This window comes from Episyrphus balteatus, chromosome 4 (genome assembly GCF_945859705.1).
Source record: "Episyrphus balteatus chromosome 4, idEpiBalt1.1, whole genome shotgun sequence".
In the NCBI taxonomy this organism is placed as follows: Eukaryota; Metazoa; Arthropoda; class Insecta; order Diptera; family Syrphidae; genus Episyrphus; species Episyrphus balteatus.
In genome coordinates, this window is record NC_079137.1 from 52,002,245 (window position 1) to 52,025,652 (window position 23,408).

At 30.0% G+C, this 23,408-nt stretch overlaps 1 protein-coding gene across 3 annotated transcripts in view; it reads right to left on the bottom strand.

Moving 5' to 3' along the window:
- Nucleotides 1-23,408, bottom strand: part of LOC129918969 (hemicentin-1) — a 265,301-nt gene that overhangs the window by 89,224 nt on the left and 152,669 nt on the right. The window lies entirely within an intron of this gene.

Below are 23,408 nucleotides of genomic sequence, written 5' to 3' on the forward strand. Positions count from 1 at the left end.
TTGTTTTGATTTTTAATAATGATGGATTCTAAAATCTTCATGCAAAATTTGGTTCATCTACCATAATTTTTAAGGGTTTTTCGGCAGTAAGTTTGCAACTGTTATAATAATATGAGTTGACAGATGAAAAACAAGTATAACTTTTTCCAGAGACGTCAGATTGTCTTGATTTTAGATTTTTTGGAATCAGCATTAAAAAATACCTTGAAATCATGTATCATATGTGTATATACTACCATAGCCTATTTTTGCTAATTTTGAAAATCTCCATTTCGCGATATGACCTTGAAATCGCGACAAGCGGACATGAGATTTTTCTAGACTTTTGAGATATGTTATAGAATGGCAAAAGGAAGATATTGAGCAAAAAAAATTTCTACTAACATTCATTCCGAGATTTACCCCTTTTTCCTCCTTATTTTACTGTATTAAATAGTTTTTGAAAAATTAGTTTTCAAAATGAAAATTTAAAAAAAAAAGTTAAAAATTAATTTCGAAATTCTTTCTTTCAAAAAAATGGTGCAACCGTTGATTTTTAATAAATAAACTAATAAAATTATAAACTATAAACTAATATAAACATAAACTAATCAATTTATTTTGAGCAATATTTTACGTTACAAATTATCTCAAAGTTTTAATGTCAACTGACCGCTATGCGATTTTTACGGTTTTTTTTTTTAATAAGAATTTACCAGAAATAAATCTTCGGTCAGATGAGAGAGGGATCTGAAAATAATTCTCGAAGTTTTTTTATAAAAACCAATATATCAGTGATGGAGAAAATCAAAATAGTTAATTTAAGCATTTTTGAATACAAGAGCATATACTTGCGACTGTATTTTAATTGAAAAAGAAAAATTCTCAAAAAAATACAAAAACAATTCGGCAGTGAAAAATAGTGTTTGCTTCCAGAAAAGGCTACTTTTTTTCCCAAATTATTTATTTTGAGAAGCTCTTTCAAAATTGTTTAATAATGCCAAGAAAACCTTAGTTTACAAATCTAAGAAACCATTAATCAAAAAACATAATTTCTATATAAATCTGTGTTGCATGATAATAATAACAATAACTCTAAAATGCCCATATGCACACTTTTTACATTAAAATTTTAGCTTATTTTTTGTGAAATATTTGCCTATTTGATATTATTTGGTTTTCAAATCACGACATAACTAAGATCGAGTGATATCAAAAAAAAAAAAGTATAAGAATAATACACATATAATATTCTCTTCTCTGTAAATGACCCCTCAAGGGAGCAATATAAAATGGAAAAAAAGGCACAAAAAATATATGAACTTCGAAAAATGATATTATATTTTTTTGGTCCTTTTTTTCTGTTTGTTCCTTTTTTTTTTGTATATGATAAACTACCATGAGTCAAATGGAATATTTTTTTTTTTTTTGTAATTTATTTTAACATCGGGTCTAGAATATCCATCTATACATTTACAAATACAAGTACATAACATATAAAAAGCTGGAATTGTTTCAAAACAATTTCCATAAAACATTTAGATTAAAATCTCAATTTTCTAAAAAAAAAAAAAATAATAATTCTTATTCTTTTTCTTATCCCTTATGTCTGTCTAGCTGGTGGATATTTTATATGATGTTTTGTTTTGTTTTTTGTATATTTTGTTTTGGGTGTTATTTTTATTGAGTTATTAAGGGTAATTCCACGAATTTACAGATGTAAGTTTAAATATAATAGAAGACAGACACAAGAGAATTTCAATTTATTCATCATTGGGAAAACATGAAGTAGTTTCACTTTAATTTTTTGATTGGAGTTACTTATGGGATAAAAAGTATAAATTTTAAGCGGCTACTCCAATTTTCGTAAGAGCCTTTTTTATGTGAAAAAATTGATTTTTGATCAAGAAGAATAATATTCTCCCAGAACTTTAATGTCTTTTTTCTGTGATGCCTCAAGGTGTCTATGATGCTAACTTCATTGAATGGTGTCTCTGTCGAGTGTCTACCCTTTTCAAAGAAGCTGAAAAGCCGTCAGTAATCTTGGAAAATTCTTTTCAAATCACAAAAAAAAAAAAAATTGCAAAATGCGTAGGTTTTAAGATGGCTGATGGATATAAACTTCTTTTAGTACAATTTAATATTTTTTTGTATTTCATTTTAATTGGTTTCTTTTATTTTCATCGACTTTGTATTTTTTTATTAGAAAAAAAAAATATGCCAATATCACTACTTGACATTTAAAATAGGACGTAATCAGACTTAACAAAAAAAAATAGATTTTATGCAGATATACAAAATCAACTCAACCTACATTCAGATTTTCCAACTAAAACTCTTTTCTATTTCCTTAAAAAAAAAATATAGGAAAAAATACGAAAAAAAAACAAGGAAAAAATAATAAAAAATATATATAAACCACTGTCTGACTGACTCTGACAATCCACTCTGCATAATGAATGAATATATATGTAAACTCATACTACTGCTATTGCTGCTGCTGCTTCTGCTGCTGTTTCTACTACTACTAGATGATGCTATTGTTGCGCAATTTTCTTGCCCCCAAGAGAGACAAGATGCTCCCTTTGTGTTGTGTGTTTCATCGTTCCATCGTTGTCAATTTAAATAACAGACAATTGACATTAGACACAAAACTTTTGCATTAATGTGTGCTTGCTGCTGCTGCTGCTCTGCTCGTATATGTAATTAATTTTTTGTGAAATGTCATAGAGTAAGAGGTTTTTGGGGTTGATTTAGCGCATATTCTACCTACCTAACTCGTACCTAACATACTTCATTATACGCTACCTTATAACAATATGGGTATTATTAGGTATTTTAACATAGGCGTACGCATTAAGGGGTACGCAATTTTTTCAATACCCTAAGGATTAAAAATAAATCATTGATTTTTCATTATCAAATAAATTATTCAAATGAAATTTAACAGTTTAGATAAATTAGTATAAAGTTTATTTTTTTGAATTAGAAAGGAAAAATAATAAGTCGCATAACAAAATCGTTTGAAAAAATTTTGAAACGTTGGGCACTTCAAGTACTGGCTTTTCTCTACCTATATAAAAAAAAAAAACATTTCCAAAAAAAAATGTACTAACAATGTTTAAATACAAAATATCAATTAATTTCTGGGTTGTTTAGCAGTATTTAATTAATAAATTTGGTAAAACAGTAAAAAATGATAGAAACATTTTGGCAAATATTTTCAAGAATCGTACTCCAAAAATATTTCTAATTTTTCCAAACAAATTTTATGGTGAAATATGGTAAAATTTGTATATTTGTATAGTTTCGTGATCCACCGATGAAATTCCCTACCAAATCTTGACTTTAGTATTTTTTGAGTGTAACAGTGGTGTTATTTTAACGTTTTAAAGTTTAACCAAAATTTGTCCATTTTCTAAAAATTAATTTTACAAACAAAAATCATTTCTTCATTGGGATTTTTCTTTTAAAATATTGTAAAACAACGTTCCTGTTCTTTTTCAAAAAAATATGATTTTCTCTTATCTTAAAGGTTCTTTGAAAAGTAGGTACCATTAACCCTCTATCGGCACACGGGTGCGAATTTGGCCGGACAAAAATTAAAAGTGGTCACAAAAAAAGTGTCTTTATAAGGGTGAAAATACATTTTTTTGAATTGTGAATCCAATATTCGAATTCCTCTGAATATTATACATCAATTTCATACATGATTCTCTATAAAATAGTGAGACCGAAAAAAGTTCTAGCAACATGAAAAAGTATAAACCAAATTCGCAAAAAAGAGGTGTGCCTACAGTAACCCTCTGTACATTTTTGAAAAAACAGCAAAAATAACTCTTGATTTCTTTTCATCAAAATTGCAAAAGTCGGTTTGCTTGAGTAAAATAATTTTTCCAAAATGTATGTAAGCGAGTAGGTATCAATTTGGCAATAAAAATTTATTTCGAAAATCTCCCTAGAAAAAGCAAAATTAATGCTAACTTTGTTCGTTCCTTAACTGACAAATCAAAATAAAGACAAAATTTCATTTTCAATTTCCATGCGTTCTAACTTTATACATATAAATTGAATTTTTATATTAATATTTACTTATATTACCAATATAAATAATGGGTGCACTCGGGCGTATGCGTACTTTTTTTTATTATAATTTTATTTTTAGTACTCGGTCTATTTCAATCATCGAAATATTTAGGGACAGTTTTTTAGTCCGCAGTTAATTTATTCAGAACTAAAAAACTGGCCCACCATTCAATTTCTTGTATAAAAAAATTTAAAAAAAATTGAATACCTCTAAAGTCGATTTTTTTAAATAAATTTTTTATACCTACATAAAATATTCCACGATAAAAAAAAATTAAAAAAAAGTTATTAGGTATTCCATTTTTAATTATATACAAATTAACACTCAAAAACGATATTTCGAAAAAATTTATAAACCTGTTTTCAAAAACATAATTTTAAAAAAAAAAACAAATTTTCAACAATTTGATAAGTCCATACAAATGTAGCTTTAATCCAATGATGAGCTGAAAAAAAATTCATTTTTATCGAAATTTTTCAAGCAAAAACATTACTAAAAAAATAATCAAGTTATCAACAAAAAAAATTTAACACAACATTGTAATTTATCTCAAAATTTCAGTAAAACTTTGATAGCGAACAGCAATAGTTTCCAAAAAAGTAACAGGTCAAAAAAATGGTTTTGAGATAATCGCAAATTAAAAAGTCAAACCATATTATTGATTTTTTTTTAAGGAAATGTGATTGCATTAAAAAAAAAAATCCAGCTTTTTTTCTAGATGTTGTACAAACATGATTGAGGTGAATATTGAAAGCTAAAATTATAAGCTTTCAGATGATATTAAATAAATAAATTTATTATGGGTTGTCACGTAAAAATATTGACAAAATGATGTGTAAGGAAAAAAAGAGATAATTTTTTTTCGCTTTTTTTTAATTAAAACTGTGTGATTTTATGAAACTATGCATTTTTATACTTTTTACATAGGCTTTAGTTATGATTTAATTCTTTAAAAGAAATATAAGGCTTATTGAAGGTATATTTTTTTTGTATACTTTGCTTATAAAAAAATTTAGGTACATAATGAGAAATGCTAATTTTTAATAAGAAAAAAAACAAATACCGCATAAATAAAAAATAAATAAATAATTATTTTTGGATAAGTTGATAAAAAAAAAGCAATTCGCCACGAGTGCCACAAATATGGATCGATTTCAAAAGCTTTAAGAACTTCATCTATCTTGATACAGATCTATAGCTGATTATGTAAGATTTTCAGCGAGTTTGTCTGCAAGGAGAACAATTACAATCGCGTGAAAACACATGTTCAGAGTTTGTGACTTAAAAAAAAATTGCTGATTAAGTTCGACAAAATCATTGGATTTTCAGACAACCAGATGGAAAACTGCCTCTAGATATTTTATTGAATTATGGGCGACAATGTTACTATAATATCATCCAAACATTGATTTGTTCAAATTTTCAGTTTGCGCAGTTTCTTTTGGAAGAATTTGATGTGACAAAAGTTCGAAAGATCACACACAAAAAAATAAATTGCTTAAAATATATTCCCAAGAGAAGAGCAACTTAATAAATCATCATATGGCTAGACTACTTTACCTTGAACGAAACGAGAAAGCTTACAAATTCACTTAACCCAGTTCTAAATTTTAGTTTCTCCCTCTGATTTATTATTATAGAACACATATTTTATAGGCCAAATATTGGAACCCCCTATTTCAAAAAAAAAAATTTGCGAACGCCTATGGTTGCCATTACCCAACGCTATACGCATCCATTACAAACAGGTCCCAAACTCACAAAGGTTAAAGCCAAACTCTTTCATCTTAACCGCACTGTGACACTTTGGTTTCGACACATTTTAGCGCTGAAGCATTGAACGAGTACCGCATACCACTTTTACGGCACAGAAGTTGGAGATGGAGGTGGTGGTAGTGGCGAAGAAAAAAGACAAAAAAAAAAATAAGATCCTACGTAACGACGACGACGATAAAAAGAGTATCCTTTCCTCTTCTTCTCATTGCGAAGGCAAAAAAAAAAACCGTTCAAGCCAAGCAAATATACTCTCAAAGCAAGCAGTGGTATTTACCGCTATTTCATGTTAATTTATGTCTTTAATTAATTCAAGGAAAAAAAAATATATACATTTTACCTTTCCTCGGAGGATATAGATATGTAATACACATATACATTCAGAAAGCAACAGCAGAAAGAGTAAGATACATGTCGACAGGCATGACAAGGACGTAGGTAGGCGGAAGGTAAGGTGTAATGTAGAAGAAGTAGGAGTACCAAGTTAGCTAGTTTGATAACGCACTCCCGCTCTCTGGCTCTGTGTTTATGTGCTAATGTCTTGGGTAGATGTCATTAGTTTGCCTGAGCTAAAGCTTCACACAAGCCGCCACACCAGCACCACCATCCACCAACCTTTGAACTTTTATTGCCGGGTTAAGGTTTTTCTACTTGTTTCTGTGAATTAATTATTATTTCGAAAGAGGAATGCTGTGGCACTGGCACAGACTGATGAAAGTGCCAGAAGATTGCTCAACGGTAACTAGGCTAATTGTGCTTGGGGATTCTAAATAAACATACGGGCAATTATGGTTTTTTCTTTCTTTCTGCTTTTTTTTTCTTTTATTTTTTTTAATTGAATTGATAAAATAAAAATCAGACGTGAACCAACGAACCAAGGACACCATCAATTTATTTGGTTTATATGGTGATAGGCATTTTAATTGCTTTGTGTTTTTTTTTTTTTTTTTTTTTTTGTTAGACAAAAAAAAATCTTAGTGTTTGATTCATTTTGGTTTTTTCTATGCGGTTGCCGTTGATGCTGATGAAAGTAAGGCATCAACATTTGTTTTAATTAAAGACAAATAAACAAAACAAAAAAATAAAACAAAGTGACACTTTGGATGTGGATTGATTTATAACTTTTGTAAATGAGGACATTTTTTTTATATTTTGGGCCTGCACTTTTTCTGTAGGTAATTGTTTTATGGAGTGAAAATTGATATCAAGTTTGAAATAGAGACAAGATTCTAATTATAAAATTACATAAACTTGTGTTTTTTAGTGCTGTACCTACTAAGATAAATACCAAAAGTTGTAGTTTAAGGATTTTTGTTCTTAAAGTAGGTACGGACTTCAAGTTTTTTTTTTTTTTGGAAAATAGATTGGTACGAATTCCCTGATCAATTATTTTCCGTTTCAAACCTCTTATTTATAGTTTCAGCTTATGTATGAAATGCTTTTAACAAAAAGTAAATTTTTCAAGGTCAAGGTCAAATAAAATTTCACATTTTTCTTCCATAATAATGCTAATAGTGCATTTACCCTCAGTATGCAAGGAAAGTTGCTCACTCTTAACAAGCCAAATAAATGCTTTTAATTGATAAAAAAAAAAAAAATTTTAGCAGTTTAGGTTCAGATTTCAGACTCGTTTGAGCGTATATTGTTTTAAGGCGCAGTCCTAAAATAACTGGACTTTTAAAATGGTTTTTATACAGTCATTTAAAAAAAACGAACCGTTTTGAAAATTTTGTAAACCTTAAATAAAATAAGCTAAAAATTAAATAGAAAATTAGTTGGTAGTTCTTCAAATCGGAATATCAAAAGCAAATTAAATTGAGTTTTCGAGGTATTGCAGATTTGGTATAATTCTAACCAAATGATTTTTTAGTTTTTCTCAAGAAATTCAGAGACTGGAAGTAGGGCGTTGCCTTGTTTTGGTTTATTCATCAATGAATAAACAAATTTTATTCAAAATTAACTGATAGATATTTCTTATCATTTTATAGGCTATTGATTATGTAGTTTAGAAAGGAACTAAGACGTTCACGGGTTTTTTATTGCAGGAATCGTTCAATGAGTTATAAAAGAAGATAAAACCGCGGAGTGCTATTAAATGAGAGGGTGGAAACTGAAGATAGGGGTGCAAAAGCCCCCTTTTTGGTTTTTTCAATATACCTCGTAAACCAAGCAAAATTTTGATATATTGCACATAAAACTTTTTGTAGAGAATTAAATTTCCTATTGGAATAATGTTTTTTTAAAATTTGAAAGAACTGATAATGAGATTTTGTAGAGGGGTTAAATACAATCATTATTTACTATGGGAAGGGGGGTCAATGTCCCCCCGTTTTGGCGGGAGGGGCAATTTTCTAAAAAAAATACTTAAAATAAAAAAAAAATTATTAAAAAACAACGGCAACACTTACAGTTTTGATTGATACTTCTTTCAAAAGCTAGAATTATAAACTTAATATTAATTTTAAAATGAAGTTATTTTAATCAATTGTTTTTGAAATGCCCGATTTCAAAGTCAAAACTTGTGAAAAAAAAGTTTAAAAAGCACATTGAGTACAATTTTCACAAAGACTGTGGACTTCAATACGAAATTGATCGACAAAGTAAACTGCCTTAATTGATTTCTTATCAAATCATGAAAATCATAAAGGCCTTCTACTTTTTGAGAAAATTGAAAAATAGACAAAATACTTTCTTTATCGGAATCACTCGCTTATTTCAAAAACAATTGATTAAAATAACTTAATTTTAAAATTAATATTAAGTTTATAATTCTAGCTTTTTAAAAAAAGCCGTTGCTGCCATTGTTTTTTAATATTTTTTTTTATTTTAAGTATTTTTTTTTTAAATTGCCCCTCCTGCCAAAACGGGGGGACATTGACCCCCCTTCCCGTAGTAAACAATGATTGTATTTAACCCCTCTACAAAATCTCATTATCAGTTCTTGGTGCTTAAGTTATCGTACTTTCCCCTCAAATGTTTCTGTTTTACTTGAGTAAAACTAAAAATGCGAAAAAAAAGCTAGATTAAAATGGCCATACTTCGGTTAATTTTCAATGAAAAAATTTAGTGAGTACAGCATTTTGAAGGAAATTTAATCTTATTTTTTTCTTTGGAGCAACGTTTATGTCTATCTCAACCTAAAAATAAATGTACAAGTAAAAAAGCAAAAAACTCAAAAAATCGATTTTTTTGATATTTTTTTTATGATTGTTTGGACTATTTTGGTATGGAATTTTTTTTTTTCAATTTTTAAAAAACATTATTCAAATAGGAAATTTAATTCTCTACAAAAAGTTGTATGTGCAGTATATCAAAATTTTGCTTGGTTTACGAGGTATATTGAAAAAACCATAAAGGGGGCTTTTGCACCCCTATCTTCAGTTTCCACCCTCTCATTTAATAGCACTCCGCGGTTTTATCTTCTTTATAACCCATTGAACGATTCCTGCAATAAAAACCCGTGAACGTCTTAGTTCCTTATTACCCTGTTTTTTTCGACATAATCAATAGCCTATTACAGGGTAAAATAAATCAAATTTAGAAAAAAAAAGTTTTTGAAAAAAAAAATTACAAAAATTTAATTTTTACTCTAGTTTTTTTTTTCTGAAAACTTAACCATGACTTCAATTTCCAGTCGTGCATTAAATATATTTATGTATAAGTTTTTCCAAAAAAAAACGTAAATAATTTGTATTCCGGTATTCCATTTAAAAAGAAACTAAAATCGATATAGAATATAATTTATAAAAAATTCATTAGTAAAAAAAAGAAATTCGAAAAAATTGAATTTTCAAAAAAAAAAATTGTTAAATTCAAAAAATATTTTTTAAAAAATGTTCTTTCAATATTAAAATAAAATACTTTTACAAAAATTTTCGTTATATATTATATTTTACTCGAAATCGTTAGAGTTGTTTTGAAGAAAAAAAAACCTTTTCTCATTTTGGTCATATGGCAAGTACCTACCTGTAATTTTGGTCTTCTTGGGAATAACCCAAAATCCTTATTTACCAAGTTAAAAGAAAATCGCTTCAGTGGCCTAGGCTGTTGCTCGATATAGAGACCCACTTTGTTCGTATTCTGTATTATCGTAGTGCCATGATAAGTAATAGTACCTACCAACTATATTGCATTTAAAAATGGATCATTAACAAAGACCTTCGTTTTGAAATAAAAAGCCACAATCATGTTCAATTTGACAATCTTCTAAAGTGTAAAAAACAAAATCGCCAAAATTCTGAATCTAGAAATACTAAAATCCTGAAATTCCAGATATCCCAAAATGCTGCAATGCCGAAATCCGAAAATTTAAATACATAAAGTAAAAATAACTCTTCAAAAGTTTTAGTTTATTTAGTTTAGTACACAAATTTTTCATTTTTGAATAGTTTTTTTGGTTTCGGGATTTCGAGATTTTTTGTTTTTGGGATATTTTGGTTTTCGGTATTCTGTATTTTCGGCAAATTGGATTTAAAGAATTTAAGAATTTTGGATTTTCGGGATTCCAGGTTTTCTGAATCCTGGATTTATGAGATTTTTGGTTTACTGGATTTAGAATTTCGATGTGAAAATCGATGAAAAATGAGTTTTTTAACCAATTTTTTCAGATAATCCCGCTTGAAAATAAAAAAAAATAAAATGCACGACTGTGTCTCACGAACTTGCTCTTAGAGTTTAAGTTGCTTAAATTGTTAAGACTTTTTATGTAGAAATTTGGAAAATGTAGATACCTACTAAATAGGTACAAAAAAAATAAAATTCCTTTAAAAAAAAAAATAAAATATAATCTGAAATCAAATTGCCCTCCAAAACAAGTATGCAGTTTTGATTAATATATTAAAATGCATTTTTAGAAAAAAAATTTTCAAAATCGTTAGAGCCGTTTTTTAAAAAACTAATTTTTTATAAATAATTTTTTTGGAAAAAAAGTTTTAAAATAAAATTGGTATGCCATTTTGTAGAAATCACTAAAAATAAAATTTCAAAAAATTTCATTGTTCCGTTTTCGAAAATTTGATTTTTCAAAAAAAAATCCAAAAATTATTTTTTTCGAAATTTTATTTTTGGTTTATATTGAGACTATATAAATGCTTCTTTAAAAAAAGTTTCGTTGAAATCTAATAGGCAGTTGCGGAGCAAATCGTATTAAAAAAAAAAACGGTTATATGGCAGGTACCGTTAATAATGATTTTCAAAAAAAAAATTTTCATTAGAAGATAGACCATATCTTAAAACTTATATTTTAATTTTTTAAGCAAAATCGTTGGACCGTTTTTGAGCAATTTCAACTTTACTAAAATCGGTAAGAACATTTTCTTCGCTGTTTTTGAGGCACTTAATGCCTTAACGGCAGGTTAATTGTCTCAACACCCTTACACTGAAAATAATAAATTTCGTAAAATTACGAAAATCGTTTCATACACTACATTTTCGTTGGCCCAACGAAACTTTCGTAGGCTCAACGAAAATATGTAATTTTTCGTAATATGAAAACCTTCATCAATTAATGAAAACGTTTCATACACTTTTTCTCCCTTTTTAGTGCCAAAAAATCCAATTCAATGAAAAGATTCATCAATTAACGAAAAATTTCATACTCATTTTAAAGAATAAAAATAAGAATTTTTTCCTTACTTTATTAAAGTTTTAATTAAGTAATGAAAAAATTCATTAACTTATGAAATTCAACATTAACTAACGAAAATCTTCATAAGCTTATGAAAATTCTTCATATACTAATGAAATATTACATCAGTTAACGAAAAAAATCGTTGCCTTACAAAAAAAAAACGTAGACTTGGGTGCATTTCTGTTTTAATGATAAAAAATTGAATCTTGCTTTATATAGTTCACATTAGGTTTTTGTTTAAAAATCTATGTAAGTTGAGCTAAAATTAAAAGATATTTGCGTATTGAAAAGGTGTCTCACGATAAGTCGGACTCATCAGTTGACTTAAGTGAGCTCCACCACCGGGTCGAAACGCCAATTTTTGGTTTTGGACTATATTAAATTAATAATTTAACAAGTCCAATAAAAAAAATACAAATAATACAACGAAAAGTTTCGTTAGCTAACAAATATTTTTTCGTAATTTAATTAAAATGTTCATTAAATTTACGAAAAATTTCGTTAGCTAACGAAAGTTCTTTCATAAATTAATCAAAAAATACATTGACTAACGAAAAATATCACCGTGGTTAATTAAATTTTACGTTAATCGATGAAAAATTTCGTAAAGTGATGTAAAAATTCATTAACTCTCGATCAAAAATTTTTATGAAAAATTTCATTAAAATACTACAGTTTTCGTTGATTGATGAAGTTCTTCATTAACGTATGAAAGCCATTTCGTTGAGCCAATTAAATTTTTCATCGGCTGAAAATTAATTAAATTTTCGTTGGCTCAACGAATTTTTTCGTTGTATTTACGTAAGGATTTGGTTCAGTGTAGCACCGGTTTCTCGAGGGACTCATATTCTCTTTAAAAATTGTTAATTTTCTTCCGATATCTCTTTTCTTAATTTCAGGAAATCCATAAGTCAAAGTAAAGTGGTTCTATCGTAAATCTCCATAGGAATTGAAAGGGAGTTACTTCAGAAACTGCAGAAATTGTGAGTTAGGCTAAATATCGTCCTATTTGAGTCAGCATTAATAATGATGGAATTTATACAAAACGGTTGGAATAAAACTTGTATAGAAGCTAAAGCTCCTGATTGGGCCCATACTACATAAAATGACATTTAACAAAATTTTCAAAAAAAAAATAAATATAAATCATGTTCAAAAATTCACTGAAACATCAACATCATAATTTCTTGAAAAAAAAACTTATGCAATGTCTTTATTTTTCAACAAAATAACTTCTAAACATTTTTTTTTTTTTTTCTTTATAAAATATTTTTATCAAAGTTATTTCTACAACGACAACATTACAAAGCTCCCCTTTATTACCTTCTTTGATAACTTTTCTCAACACACGTACACACAAACAGGAATTTCTGTTTCTTAATTCAATTAATTTCATCTCACCTTTGTAAAATGCTAAGGAAATAAATTTTTAAAAATTAAAAGAGGGTGTTTTTTAATAGAATATCAAATGATGAACTTTTCGTTAGCAAATGTCGTCATGATATACTTATATACACCTACACATGCTATACACACCTACATTCACAACTTCATTCGCCCCCATCTTAAAATTCCATTAGACGCAATTTTAATGGCATCTTGCACTTAGGAACCTTTAAAGTGGTCACAAAGAAAAGTTCCTCTGATGTAGATATTTATGTCCCCCGTATAACAGAGGGTACCGCACTTTCTAGTTAAATTTCCTTTAAGTATGCCTTGTCCTCTCAGAAACGACGAACAAAAATACTAATACTAAAGGGTAAGTATAACGCAAAATAGAATTAAAAAAAAAATTAATATATAAAGAAGAGAACAAAGTTTAACAAACTAAACTTAAAAACTTTCTCTTCAATTTATTCTTGCTATGCTACGGCTACCCATCGTCTGGTCTGGTCTCTGTAGAGAGAAAGAGAGAGCGACTCTTTGATCGAATCTCTGTTAACAAGGAACAAGCTAATTAAATTATGCGGCTGGGAATAGTTTCGACGACATTTTACATTTTACCTTTTACCTTATATATCATTAAATTATATCTATATCTTTTATATTTATTATAACGTCATATAGGAGAGAGCATTCAGTCTTTTTATTATTGTTGTTGTTGTTATTTTTTTGTAATAGAAAATACACTTTTGGGTAAATTAATTTATGGGTTTTTACTAGAAACTAGTGTATGTTTGCTAGCATGAAAGCCAAATGAATTAATTTGCATTTTTTGGGCTTTAAAAAAAGGATTTTTCGTTTTTTTTTTTTCACGTACATACAACACTAACTTAGATATTGCAGTAGATTTTGCTAGTACCATAGTTTGTTTAGAAAAGTTACTGAAAACTTTTTATGCTTATGCAATTTCTCTATAATATTAAACTTCATAGGTATAGTTTTGGGTTTTCAGCTGAAAAAACACGAAACGTGATTTTTGGTACAAGACAAGTTTAATGATTTTTGCAGCTGAAACAAGTTAAAGTTAAATATTATTTAAAAAGTTTGGACATAACAATTTGAAGGTTTTGATCAGTGACTTAAAAGTGCATTACCATTAACCAGGGGCGGACTGGCCCACCGGGCATTCTGGATTTTTCCCGGTAGGCCCTCGGGCAAGAAAACATTTCTTAAAAGCACTTGAAATTCCATTTTTAAATTCACTCACGTCATGCTTCAAATCGGTTTCTGGCCTTTTTAGTCAGTATAAATCTATTGTGCCCCTTATGGATCTTTCGAGACCTATAGAATTATGTTTGTGAGCCCCCTATGTATGTTTCGAGGCCCACAGAATCATGTTTGCGGCATTTAAGTCAACGTAGGCCTCCTATAGATCTTAATGGGCTTACCGAATTCTGTTTGTGGGCCCCCTATGGATTTTCAAAGGGCCCCATATGGATATTTCGAGGCCCACAAAATCATGTTTATGGCGTTTAAGTCAATGAAGGCCTCCTATGGATCTTTAGGGGCCTACCGATTTCTGTTTGATGGTCCCCTATGGATTTTCAGGGGGCCCCATATGGATCTTTCGAGGCCCACAGAATTATCTTTGTGGCCTTTAAGTCAATGAAGGCCTCCTATGGATCTTTAGGGGCCTACCGAATTCTGTTTGTGGGCCCCCTATGGATTTTCAGGGGGCCCCATATGGATCTTTCGAGGCACACAGAATCATGTTTATGGCGTTTAAGTCAATGAAGGCCTCCTATGGATCTTTAGGGGCCTACCGAATTCTGTTTGTGGGCCCCCTATGGATTTTCAGGGGGCCCCATATGGATCTTTCGAGGTCCACAGAATCATGTTTATGGCGTTTAAGTCCATGAAGGCCTCCTATGGATCTTTAGGGGCCTACCGAATTCTGTTTGTGGGCCCCCTATGGATTTTCAGGGGGCCATATATGGATCTTTCGAGGCCCACAGAATCATGTTTATGGCGTTTAAGTCAATGAAGGCCTCGAGGCCCATGGAATTATCTTTATGGCCTTTAAGTCAATGAAGGCCTCCTATGGATCTTTGGAGGCCTACCGAATTCTGTTTGGGGGCCCTATATGAATCTTTCGAGGCAAAAAACAAAAAACAACAAAAACTTTATCTGTATAGATTTTTGAAAAATCCAGATAATTATCCAGATTTTACTCGATAAAAACAGTGGTGCCAAGGTACTTTATTTGTTGTGTTAAGCCTGAACTACATCAAAACACAAAGTCAAAAAAGTTCAAAAAAAAGTAAACACGATGTTTTTTCTTCTTCCACCTAGTAGCTTGTTTGTATATCTCTCTTTCATTTTAAAAAAGTATTCGGTTCAAAAAGCTTGAACAAGACCAAGCTTTCGATTTTCACAAAGTCTTAAAAACAAATACACTGAAACAATATTTTATATCCTTTCCGTAAGGTAGCTCTTCGATCACATAGTTCCTGTCATTTTCCGAAAAAAAAAGCTCTTTTGACAAACAGGAAACCTACACTATCTCCAAAAAAAAATCTCAATCGGATAAAATCTCCAGAAAATTTTTGACCCCATGGACAAAATCTCCATGGGAAAAGGCATCCAATGGACAAAATCTCCAATAAATAATTTTTTCTCCCATTTTCTCCAAATCCCCAAAAATCTCCAATTAGCAAAAACAAAAACGTAATAGAATGATAGAACAACCCTGTAAGTCAAAGTAAAATCAGAACTTAACACGACAATTTTAAAATCATAAAGGTTGCTCTATTACAACGGAACAGAAATTATGTAAACAACCGTGACTTGACAATGATTCTAATATACTGGAACAAGTTGAACTTAGCATAATCTTTTGAAGCAAGTCATCACAGCTTACAAATAAATATGTGTAAAAATATGTCTTTCCAAAATGAAGATGCGCAAGTTGTGTATCAAGCAATCAAATCGCACGCGCGATTAAAACGTCCTTAAGTTACTTATTTTTTTTTTCAAAATTATTTTTTTCTAGAAGATATTGAAAAAAGAAATTTATGATAAATATCTCCAAATCTAGCTTGTTTTTTCCAAAGTAATGAACGGTTTTTAAACCAAATTCCAGTTTGCGTCTTCTGTTTTTGACTTAAAAAAACCAACATATTACATATTATATTAAATTTAAAATTACTTTTTGGGAGTTTATAGCGAAAATAGTGATGAGTGTAGCTCAAAAACTAGACGTGATAGAATAAATCTGTAAACATGTCGCCTTGTCGCCTTGTCGCCATGTCGCCATGTCGCCTTGTCGCCTTGTCGCCTTGTCGCCATGTCGCCATGTCGCCTTGTCGCCATGTTGCCATGTCGCCCTGTCGCCTTGTCGCCTTGTCGCCATGTCGCCTTGTCGCCATGTCGCCTTGTCGCCATGTCGCCTTGTCGCCTTGTCGCCTTGTCGCCTTGTCGCCATGTCGCCTTGTCGCCATGTCGCCATGTAGCCTTGTTGCCATGTCGCCATGTCGCCTTGTCGCCATGTCGCCATGTAGCCTTGTCGCCATGTCGCCATGTCGCCTTGTCGCCATGTCGCCATGTCGCCTTGTCGCCATGTCGCCTTGTCGCCATGTCGCCTTGTCGCCATGTCGCCCTGTCGCCATGTCGCCTTGTCGCCATGTCACCTTGTCGCCATGTCGCCCTGTCGCCCTGTCGCCTTGTCGCCTTGTCGCCATGTCGCCATGTCGCCTTGTCGCCATGTCGCCTTGTCGCCTTGTCGCCATGTCGCCCTGTCGCCCTGTCGCCTTGTCGCCTTGTCGCCATGTCGCCATGTCGCCTTGTCGCCATGTCGCCATGTCGCCTTGTCGCCTTGTCGCCATGTCGCCATGTCGCCCTGTCGCCATGTCGCCATGTCGCCCTGTCGCCATGTCGCCTTGTCGCCTTGTCGCCTTGTTGCCTTGTCGCCATGTCGCCTTGTCACCATGTCGCCTTGTCGCCATGTCGCCATGTAGCCTTGTCGCCATGTCGCCTTGTCGCCATGTCGCCATGTAGCCTTGTCGCCATGTCGCCTTGTCGCCATGTAGCCTTGTCGCCATGTCGCCATGTCGCCTTGTCGCCATGTTGCCTTGTCGCCTTGTCGCGCGCGCGATTTGATTGCTTGATACACAACTTACGCATCTGAAATTTTGGGATTTTCGCTCGGAGATTTTTTTTTTTGAGATTTTTTCCTGGAGATTTTGTCTATACCCAGGTCTGTCTTGGGGATTTTGGCTTTGGGGATTTTCTCTTTGGGATTATGGGTTTTGGTCATTCATCACCAACCCTTGACAAACAATTGAAATTTCAAATACATTCGATTCCCTATAAGTCGTACTGTATCACTAACGATTCTCGAGCTACTTGTATTGTTTCAACCGTCCTTTGCTTCAACAGTACCTAATCTCCCCTAATTAGAGATTTAGGTGACAAAATATGAAATAAAAGTAACAAATTAAGTTTTTAAAAAATATTGAACTCTTAATTGATTTGCAGCAAAAAATATTTTGATTTATTAATTATTTCTTATTATTAAGAAATGTTTTAGTGAAAGAATTGTAAAAACAAAAATCTATTATGAGCGGAGGGAGCAAAATACAGTTGCAAAGTCGGGACTTTTCGAAATTTCGCAAAAACTGCATTAAATCGAAAACCGTAAGAATTTGATCCATTACTTTTGGGACACCCTGTGTATACAAAATACATATTTAACAAATTTTTAGCAAACACGAGTTGTGGTATAATTACGGTGACCATATTTCTGGGAGCATAACCCGGGATAAAAACATTATAAAATCGTAATAGAATGCATAGATAAAGTTGCTTAGAATATCAAAGCTTTTTATGTACCTGATAACTCACAAAAATATTTTTAATTTAATATTATAAGAATTTTAATATCAATTTAAAAAATGATATAAAATTTAATTAATTTATCGAAGTACCTAATTTACTGAACCGGTCAGTAAAAGGTACTGTTAGTAACTGTTAAAAATATTATTTTTTTTTTTTTGTGAAAATCGTGAAGTGTTGTTTTTTAACATTATCATTTTATTTTAAAAGATTTTGAAATTGTGAAATCTTAAATTTTAATTTAACTTTTAACATGTAATTAAAAGTTTTGAAATTTTAAAAGCTTTAAAATGACAAACAAAAGCACTGGATAAATTCACGAAAACTTTTAAAAACAAATGCTTTTATTTGAAAAAATAAATGATTTTTAGCATTTACATTTTCCAAACTTGGTCAATTAATTAAAAGTAGGTACAATTAATAAAAAGGACTATCACCGACTAATTTCTATAAATCGGTTAATGTGGTTGCAGTCCTCGTAAAATGCCACATGTTCCGAAAAAATAGATAAAACGTCCTTAACAATTATTCCTGACAGACCAACCCCTTATATTTTAGAAATGTCTCTGTTAAAAAATATTTCTAATATTTTTTATTTATATTAAGAACATACATACATTTTGAAAAAAAGAGCTTGTTTCTAATTATTATTTTTCGACCACTGTATATAAATAAACAATTTCTGCATATCAACTTTTATTTTTAAATATTTCGAGTAAGTAAATAATTATGTAAGTATTTTGTGGCCCTTTTCCTAAAAGTCCCGGAAGGCTCTTTGACTCCCAGTCCGCCCCTGCCATTAACTGAATAAATTTTATGGAAACGAATATTTTAAAGACGGACAATGCCGTTTTGAAATATATATTTTGTATTCTTCATATAAATTTGAAAATCCTGCAACAGTTTATGTTTTTTTTTTTAAGAAACATTTGAAAGGATTGAAGTACAAAATTTCCTAAGTAAGTGATGTTGAAATTTTATTTTAAGACCAAAATTAATAGTTTTACTTTGGCGGGCGCTTTGTAGGGGAACCAACAAAAATTATCCAAGAAATTGTACCTACCTGATTAGATACATGCTAGTAGTTGTTGCGCAAGCAAAAAATTTGTATTTTGCGTGGGTCTTGAGTTATTAAATTCCTTCACTAAAACAAGCTAGCGAACAAAATCAAAACGAAAACAAATTATTTTGGCTGGCTTTTTAAATTTAAATTTTTGTTTTGAATTTGTATTTAAGTTCAAAAAAGTATGCAATTTGATATCTTTTATTAAGATACATTTTTCATTTACATTTACATTAAAAATAACCACTACTGCCGTTTTATTTTTTTATTTAACAAAATTAACTAAATGATATCCAAGAGATTGTGTAAATTATACTAGTTTACAAAAAAATAAAAATTTTTTGGACACCAATTGCCGTTATACTATTCGTATAGATTTGAGCCCAGAAAAAAAAGAAAACCTATCTAAAAATATATTTTTGGATAGGTTTTCGAGATATGATTTTTCAAAGTTTTTTGTCGTTGTTTTTTCCAGCCTACTTAATATTCGGGCTATATCTTGAGTAATAAACGACTAATATGAGCTGAAAAGCCGGTGCCTGTAAGCTGAGTAAATAAGCAACAAACACTAGAACAAATTTTCTGGGTCACTCCAGATGTTAAAGTGCAATGTACTAACATTTTAAAAAAATCGATTTTTAAAGGAAATTTTTGCAAAAAAAAACTTTATTACTGAAAGAAAAAATCAAAATCTTTCGAATCGTCATAGTTTTTAATTTTGTATGTATAGTACACTTTCTGATGAAGATAAAAAAGATTCTTCAAAATCTATGGATAAATTATAAAGATAGGACCATTTTTGTAACGATCAATTTTTTCGACTTTTTCTGTTAGTTTTTGAGTTTTTGTCTAGAACTTGAAAAGCAAGCCGAATTTGAGAATTTTTATTAAGTAATTTTTTTGTAGATAATTAAATTTCCTATCGATACCTATGTATATCTTTTTAAAAAAATTGAAATATTGTAAAAAACTTAAGAAAAACTATTCAAAATTGAGAAAAAAAACAAACGAAATTTTTGATGTTTTTACTAAATGGTCTGTTTTTATCATTTGAGCATTTATAGATATTGAACATGTAAAGGAGAGAAAAGAAGATACTTTATCTTTCAACATAATAGTCACAAAAATTTAAATCGGCTAAAATTGGAACAAATTGGACTTTCAAAATCTAGAATTTTTGGTCTTTTTGAATCATTTTTCTTCAACACATTTTAGAGATTGTAATAAAGAGCCGGCTTTTCTGTTCAGATTAGTCCTTTAATACTCAAGATATAGCCGGAATACTAAGTAGGCTGGAAAAAAACAACGACAAAAAACTTTGAAAAATCATATCTCGAAAACGTACCTCACCATCGTAATATTTTTTAAAGTGATTTTCGAGTCCCTGAGGTCAAAGTACGTAAGAAAAAAATAGTGAGATTAAGTGTCCATTTTGGCTGTAAACCAGTGTTATTTAAGGAAAAAAAAATATAAAGAAGTGAGGAACAGTTTTCCATAGTTTAGACCGTTGATGACATTTTCGCACAAACTGACTTCAAACATACAAAAAAAAAAACTGAACACAACGGCAATACTTACAATAATAAATACTTGTTTAAAAAATTAAATTAAAATCCATTGCCTATATAAAATGAAGTATTTTCGAAAAAAAAAAATGATCTTCAATCTCACAATTTAAAAACAAAAATTTTGCTAAAAAAAATTGTACCTTCTTTTTTTCAAAATTTTTCCTAAAATAAATATATATCAATTTATATTTAAAAAAAACTGTTGGTCTTATTTATTATTAGTTCAATTTAGGGATAGAAAAGGTGTATAACAGTTAGAACAAAATAGCATCATTTTCATAAAATTCTCTATCTTACGAAAAAATTTTATTTTTTAATTTAATTCTGAGTTTGAGGACAATCTTTTCAAAATTACTTCTTTCAATTTACTATATTTAAATTTTACAGATATGGATAATCTTCTGACTTTTTTTTATGTTTTAAGATAATTTGCTCTACCACTTAGGTAAATGATTTTAATACATAGGTACCTATACAAAAATCTCAAGGATTAAAATATTTTTAATTTCCAATGTTAAAAAAAAAAAAAACTTAGAAATCGGAGCTGTTCGGCCCGGTTTCCCTGTAGGTACATACATGTACATTGTACATACTCCACTATTTTTTGAAAACCTAATTTTTTTTAAAGAATTTTTTTGATTTTTTAGCATTTAACATTTACAAACACCTTAAATTTCCAAAAATTCAATTCGAAAATTTTCAAAATATTCGATGAGTACTCGACTCGCACGCGGGAGTCCCAGGTTCGATTCCTAGAAGTGATTATTTTTTTTTTATTTTGTAATTCTAAATTAAATAAAGTTGGTATGCCATATTGTAGTTAATATAGATCCATGCCTAAAACCAAAATTTCAAAAGAATCTAATGACCTGTTTTGGAAAATTTGATTTTTCAAAAAAAAAAAACTCAACATTTTTTCAAAAATCCAAAAATTTGTATAAAAAATTTTAATAAAATTTAATAAGTCGTTTCAGAGAAATTCAGAGTTTAAAAAAACGGTTCTATGACAGGTACCGTTAATAATGACTTTCGAAAAAATCATCTTCATGATCTTTGATTTTTCGGCTTTATTCTCGTTCCAACAAGCATGTAAAACATGAAAATACACGAGAGTAAAATTACTAAAAACAAATTATTTTCTGATACATTTTAATATCTTGAGGGTTGATTGATTGAATTTTATGATTTTATTTTCGTTTCGGTTCTAAGTTGGATATTTGATATTGGTCCTTAAAAGCTTACACTGCTATTTGTAATCCTCAAAACTTAAAAAAAAAAAAAATTCAATGAAAGTAGGCAATACAAACCCATTGTTTATTACATAGCATTTCTATTTCCGTCAACATGTCCTAACTTATGAAAAAAAAAAAACTTTTTCTGTCATATTTTTCAAAACTCTGCCACTTTATGTGACAAGCAACTTAACAACTTTTTTCTGAAAATAAATTTATATTTATTTTTCAAAACTTTGTAAGTACGAATTTTTTTTTATTTTTAACTTTTTTGTTTAACAAAATTAAAAGCTCTTTAAAGTAAACAATTTCAATTATAACAAAAAAAAAAAACAAAATCCATCCAAGGACATACACAAAAACCTATTTGCCTTGACTTCAAAATTCACTTTTATACCCACCAATAAGCTTTGACCCTCACCAAAAAAAACTCAAAAACTAACTACACCAGTCACTTAAGTTAACAAAAAAAAAAAATATGTCCCTTCACCAAAAAAATAGGACAATATTTATCTCAAAAGTCCATTAAACCACAAGAGTTTTTTTTTTTTTTTGTATAAGTTTGTACAACGAAGACCAACTCACAACGTGCACATTTAATCCAAGGCACGATTTAAGGCATTTGGTTTTCACCTTGTCGAGTTTATTACAAATATAAAACATTAATTTTTTTTTTCATTTTTTTTTTTTTCCTTGAAACAAATTAACTAACATCACACCCACAGGCTAAAGGTTCCACATCACTCCGCGTGGCATAATAATAATGTAGGTAATACACCTTGGCAAAAAAATGTACTACAAAAATAACAAAAAAAAAAAAAGTAAGGAATATTGTATACTTTTCTTACTGTTGAACACAGCAAGAAAAGGAAAAAAAAAACAGTCATTAGTCAACAAGGATATTTTTTCTTTTTCTTTCATTTTGAATTTTTTGCTTCAACATCCTGTGAAGGTAGTAGATTGTGTGTTGGTATAATAAAACGATATTTTTCTTTCTTATATTTCTTGACGGGCGGCGGCGGCGGTGGCGGCTTTGGGGACTACATTCCCACGGTTTTTACATTGATTTGTTGAAGAAGCTTTGGCCTGATGCAGCCCAGAGAAATCGCAGCAGAAGGGGCTTTATAGCAAAAAGTTGAAAAAGAGTTAGAAAAGCCACTATAACTAACTACTAACTACACCAACAGTTGGCTTAACTATTATGGGAATATTTCAGGTCGTTTGGTAGAAAAACATGAAAATCCTGAATACACCGAAAAAAATATTTCAGATAAAAGTCATCCAATAAATTGGAGATTTTAAGGATTTCTATCGTCCTTAAATACCCCTAAAATTGGAAATTGCACCTTTTCTAAAAAAAATATTTTCTTTCAGTGTACGACATGATTTATTTTGTACATTCTTCCGCCTTAGACTCTAGCTACACAAAAGAAAAACTCACGAAGAAGAAGAAAAAGAAAAAAAAATTGTTTGACGCACAAGTAATTTTGATAAGTATTTGATACGAAAAAAAGCTTTATAATCATTATTGTTATATTGTAACAGCAGAGAGAGAGAGAAAAGGAGACTGGTGTGTTTATCCTTAAACACATACTCATATGCTTTATACTCTAGGACACACAGGCAGAGCAAAGCGCCATCAACGTATCAAGATGAAAAAGTGCTGGCATTTTGTGAATAATCATACAAATACCTAATAAGTATAAATGGTAAGTAATGTGTTGTCGTCATCGTCTTCTTTCGTAGTCGTCTATTAGTCTTCTATAGTCTACTATAGTCTACTCTGCTCTCTATGGCTCTA